General features: G+C 43.5%; 1 pseudogene; it reads right to left on the bottom strand.

Moving 5' to 3' along the window:
- LOC123405334 overlaps positions 1 to 1,633 on the bottom strand; it is a 5,670-nt pseudogene extending 4,037 nt beyond the window's left edge.
- Positions 1,634 to 5,764: the final 4,131 nt, after the last annotated feature.

Raw genomic sequence — 5,764 nt, 5'->3', positions numbered from 1 at the left:
TTATCCTTCTCCTTCTCCTTCTCCTCCTCCTCCTTCTCCTTCTCCTTCCTCCTTCCGCTTCTTCTCCTTCTCCTTCTCCTTCTCTTTCTCCTTCTTCATTCTCCTTCTCTTTCTCCTTCTGCTTCTTCTGCTTCCCCTTCCCCTTCTCCTTCTTCTTCTTCTTCTCCTCCTTCTTCTCAAACTTCTTCCCCTCCTTCTCCCTCTTCTTCTCCTTCTTCTCCTTCTTCTCCTCCTTCTCCTTATCCTTCTCCTTCTCCTTCTCATTCTCCTTTTCCTGCTCCTTCTCCATCTTCATCTCCTTCTCCTTCTCCTTCTTATTCTCCCCCTTCTTCTTCTCCTCCTACTTCTTATTCTTCTTCTTCTCCTAGTTCTCCTTCTGCTCTCCCCCTCCCCCTCCCCCTCCTCCTCCTCCTCCTTCTGCTTCTTCTTCTTCTTCTTCTTCTTCTTCTTCTTCGGCTCCTCCTCCTCCTCGTCGTCGTCGTCCTCCTCCTCCTTCCCCTCCCCCTCCTCCTGCTCCTCCTCCTGCTCCTTCTACTTCTCCTTCTTCTGCTTCTTCTCCTCCCCCTCCTTCTCATCCTCCTTTTCCTTCTGCTTCTTCTGCTTGTCCCCCTCACCCTCCCCTCCCCCTCCCCCTCCCCTCCCCTCCTCCTCCTCCTCCTCCTCCTTCCTCCTTCTGATTCTTCTCCTTCTCCTTCTCCTTCTCCTTCTCCTTCTCCTTCTCCTTCTCCTTCTCCTTCTCCTTCTCATTCTCCTTCTCCTTCTCTCCTCCTTCCGCTTCTTCTCATTCTCCTTATCCTTCTCCTTCTCCTTCTCCTTCTCCTTCTCCTTCTCCTTCTCCTTCTCCTTCCCCTTCTCCTTCTCCAGCTTCTCCTTCTCCTTCTCCTTCTCCTTCTCCTTCTCATTCTCCTTCTTCTGCTTCTTATCCTTCTCCTTCTCCTTCTCCTTCTTCTTCTTCTTCCTCCTCCTCCTCCTGCTCCTTCTACTCCTCCTCCTCCTCCTGCTCCTTCTACTCCTCCTCCTCCTTCTCCTTCTACTTCTCCTTCTTCTGCTTCTTCTCCTCCCCCTCCTCCCCCTCCTCCACCTCATCCTCCTCCTCCTCCCCCTCCTCCTCCTCCTCCTCTTCTTCTTCTCCTCCTTCTCCTTCTTCTTCTTCTTCTTCTTCTTCTTCTTCTTCTTCTTGTTCTTGTTCTTGTTCTCCTTCTCTTTTGCCTTTGTCTTCGTCTTCTCCTTCTCCTTCTCCTTCTCCTTCTCCTTCTCCTTCTCCTCCCCCTCCCCCTCCCCTCCCCCTCCCCCTTCCGCTTCTTCTCCTTCTCCTTCTCCTTCTCCTCCTCCTCCTCCTTCAACTTCTCCTTCTCCTTCCTCCTTCCGCTTCTTCTCCTTCTCCTTCTCCTTCTCCTTCTCCTTATTCTTCTCCTTCTCCTTCTGCTTCTTCTGCTTCTCCTTATCGTTCTCCTTCTTCTTCTCCTCCTTCTTCTCAAACTTCTTCTCCTCCTTCTCCTTCTTCTTCTCCTACTTCTCCTTCTTATCCTCCTTCTCCTTCTCCTTCTCCTTCTCCTTCTCCTTCTCCTTCTTCATCTCCTTCTCCTTCTCCTTCTTCTTCTCCTCCTCCTTCTTCTTCTTCTCCTGCTTCTTCTTGTTCTTTTCTTGCTTCTCCTTCTGCTCTCCCCCTCCCCCTCCCCCTCCTCCTCCCCCTCCTCCTCCTCCTCCTCCTCCTCCTTCTTCTTCTTCTTCTTCTTGTTCTTCTTCTTCTTCTTCTCCTGCTCCTCCTCCTCCTCCTCCTCCTGCTCCTCCTTCTCCTGCTCCTTCTACTTCTCCTTCTTCTACTTCTTATCCTCCCCCTCCTTATCCTCCTAGGAGGAGGAGGAGGAGCATAAGGAGGAGGAGGAGGAGGAGCAGAAGGAGGGGGAGGGGGGAGAAAGCAGAAGGAGAAGTAGGAGAAGAAGAAGAAGAAGAAGAAGAAGAAGAAGAAGAAGCAGGAGAAGAAGAAGAAGAAGAAGAAGAAGAAGAAGAAGAAGAAGAAGAAGAAGAAGAAGAAGAAGAAGAAGAAGAAGAAGAAGAAGAAGCAGAAGGAGGAGGAGGAGGAGGAGGAGGAGGAGGACCCTTCAAATTAGTTTTAATCATTGGCTCAACTTTTCCTTATTCATTGTTATGGGGTGCCTCAGTAATTCATGGTATTGTTTATCACCATCATTCTTTGCATTGAAGACCGAATAAGAGTTCCTCTTAAACTATGGTTCGTTCTTTTGAAGATTCATGTTTTAGCTTGTTGCTATCCTTTCAAATTGTTCGAGTCATGAGAAATTACTTCAATATCAATCCGATGCATTTCAGAGTTGTTTTGATTCTCGATCCTCCGAAGGCCATCATTTCAGAAGATTTGTTCGTTCTCATCTTTAAGCTTTCGATCTCAAGTTCTTCTCAATTGTTATCTCTTCGTTCGTATCTCAATATTCTAGCGCTTCATTCAAGTTTTATATTAGACGGATCATGATCTCCTTGTTCTCTTGTATCTTCAATCATTCATGGAATCCTCATTCATTTGTGAATTCTTACCGGTGTTTCATTGAAGACTTCTTCAAGTTTGTGCCCTATCTATCTCTTCAATCTTTTTCAATAAGAATAAGTGGTATGCTAAATCCTTTGCTTGTCATCAATTTAACTTGATGAAGGATAAGCATAACATAATTCTTATTCTTGTTCCCTTGAGGTGATTTCAATCTTCTTCCGGAGTTGTTCATCATATTAAATTCTCGGTTCTAAGTTGTTTATCTTTTCCTTTACAGAGTTTTCAAGTTCTTCTCAAGTATATCTTCATGAAGCTCCATCTAAATCTTTGCAAGGTCATAATCTTATTCTTTTCATCCTTCATTTCTTTTGATCATTCTTTTGTATACAGAGGTTCTTCATGGTGGGTTTTCAAGGATTTAATTCATTCTCAATGTGTTCTTCAAGATTCTTGTTGGAGAACCTTAATTATTCTTTATCTTGCATTTCAAAGAGCAATTCTTCCTCCATTTTCCTTTGAGGTCGTGTTATAGCATTATTGGTTCATGAGAAATCTCGAAAGGAATTTGTTTCAAGAATGAGATATCTAAACCCTCCAATTTTTTCGATCATGAGATATTTTCAACCCATGATTTTTTTCATTGAAGCTATCTTGGATTGGATGTCACCTAAAGCTTTTCCTAAGGATTGTGTCTATTATGGTGATTATCGTTGATCCAAGTTCTCAAGGTATCCTCTTGGTGAAAGAAGTTTTCCTATCTTGTTGCTCCCAAGTAATCAACCGTTTCCGTTTGTGGTTGGTTGTCATCTCGTATTGTGCCCTGAGAAGGAGATACACGACTCATATCAGGTTCGTCGGCATGTCGAGCGACCTTGCTGGATTTGGTTTACCTTCCTCGAACGTCTTGTGCGCGGGATTCCAAGGACACTTTGGGCTATCTCAAGGTTGAGGTTTTCCATCAGAATTTTCGAGGAGACTACGGGTTTTCCGTGGTTGAGTTTATTCCACGCAGCTTGTGGTAGTTTGTGATGGACTAGTTGGAGCACCCCTGCAGGGTTAAATCTTTCTGAGAGTCATGCCCACGGTTATGTGGCAACTTGGAAACTTTGTTTAACACCCGGTCAAAGCAAACTTGAAGTAAACATAATTATAATATGGCAACTGTGTGCGTAACCGTGATTGTCTCTTCTTGTGAGTTCTGAATCCGAGAGAGGACATGGTGGGGTTATGTTCGACTCATAAGTAGGTGTTCAGGATCATTATTAGTTCATGTCCATTTATACGTAGACCACCCCCTATTATTCTCATACTCGTAAGTTAGCCACTCAAATAAATGCTTAGTGCTTGCTGCAACCTCACCACTCAACCATACCTCACCCATTAAGCCTTGCTAGTATTGATACCTTTGGAAATGAGATTGCTGAGTCCATATGGCTCACAGATTACTACAACAATAGTTGCACGTACAATTAAAGCGATACCTTGACGTGAGCGCTATGATTGTTCTATTTGGAGTTTCTTCTTCTTCTTCTTCGATCTAGGATGGGTTCTAGGCCGGCAACCTGGGATAGCAAGGATGGATATCATTTTTACCATTTGTTTTCGTTCATAGTCGGACCCTGCTCTTCTGAATGGTCATTGAATGTATGTTTGTACTGGGATGATCATGATTAGCTTGTAGTGAGTGTAAGACAATCCCATATACTCATCTCTTCTTTACATGTACTTGTAACAATATACATTCTTGCGAAATGACGAGATGCGCTTCTATCCCTCTCAAGGCCCTCATGCCAAAATTAGGATAGGGTCGCATCTTGGGCGTTACAGCGAGGGTAAGCCAATTCCATATACTCATCTCTTCTTTACATGTAGTTGTAACAATATCCATTCTTGCGAAATGACGAGATGCGCTTCTATCGTTGTCAAGGCCCTCGTGCCAAAATAAGGATAGGATCGCATGTTGGGTGTTACAAAGGTCGCATAAGCCTCAATTGCACAACACAACACAAAGAAGAGGTTACAACCGAGGAGGATATTGGGGAGTTAGAGGCAGAGGTAACTCCAGGGGGTCGAATTATTTCGGTGGCTTTAAGGAAAACTTGGCAACACAAGAATAAGGGACGTCAAGAGCCTCACAAGGGGAGTCAAGTAGTAGAAGACGGGAGGACAAAACCTTCAGGAACTTTGCCCACTTTGTCTACAGAGGAGAAGGTAATTTGCAAATGCATCCATATCCACAAATGATATCCTTCGAGATTGGATATTAGATTTTGGAGCATCCAAGCATGTTGTGGGTACCTGAACTGACTTTGAATCATATACTAAGTATCAAATTACACATTGTGAAACAATACAAACTGTTGATGGCACCTCACAACCGATTAAAGGAGTTGGATTAGTTAAATGTACACCCACTATTAAATTATCCGATGTATTATATGTTCCAGCTTTTCATGTGAACTTGCTTTCTTTAAGTGCTTTGATTGATCAGATAGATTGATGAGTAACTCTTGATAAGAAAATATGTTTGATTCAGGAGAGGATGGCTGGAAGGAAACTTGGGACATGAACCAAGCGTAGTGGATTGCGATATATGGACCGTGAAGTGTCTAGGTCTAGTGCTAGTCATGTTTTGGCTGTATTAGTTGGAGGAAGTGAGACGATAGCAATGATGCCTCACTAACGCATGGGTCATGTGGCTTTTGATAAGACGAGTAAGTTGTTTCGTGATGTAATGCTTGGAGTACACAAGAGTAAGCTTATGTGTGATACATGTGAATATGCAAAGCACACAAGAATCTCATATTTGAGTAAGGGGCTAAGGAGTATATCCCCGTTTATGTTTATTCACTTTGATGTGCGGACATGTATTGTCGTTTCTGTTAGTGGAATGAAATATTTTGTGACAATTATAGACTTCCACACTCGTGTGACTTGGGTGTACCTCATGCGACATACAGATGTGGTATTCCAATGTTTTCAGGAGTTTTACTCCTATGTGCAAAATCAATTTAATGTGCACATGCAGTTGATCAGATCTGACAATGGGACTGAATATGTAAACAAGCAATTTGGAGGTTTTCTATCAACACAAGGCATAATGCACCAAACATGATGTCCAGATACTTCTGCTTAGAATGGTGTTACAGAAAGAAAGAACCGCCACATTCTAGAAGTGGCTCGGTCACTTATGTTCACCATGAATGTGCCAAAATTCTTTTGGAGTGAAGCTATCATGACTACCACGTTCTTGATCAG

Source organism: Hordeum vulgare, chromosome 6H (assembly GCF_904849725.1).
Source record: "Hordeum vulgare subsp. vulgare chromosome 6H, MorexV3_pseudomolecules_assembly, whole genome shotgun sequence".
NCBI lineage: Eukaryota > Viridiplantae > Streptophyta > Magnoliopsida > Poales > Poaceae > Hordeum > Hordeum vulgare.
This window is presented reverse-complemented; position numbering and strand designations above follow the sequence as displayed.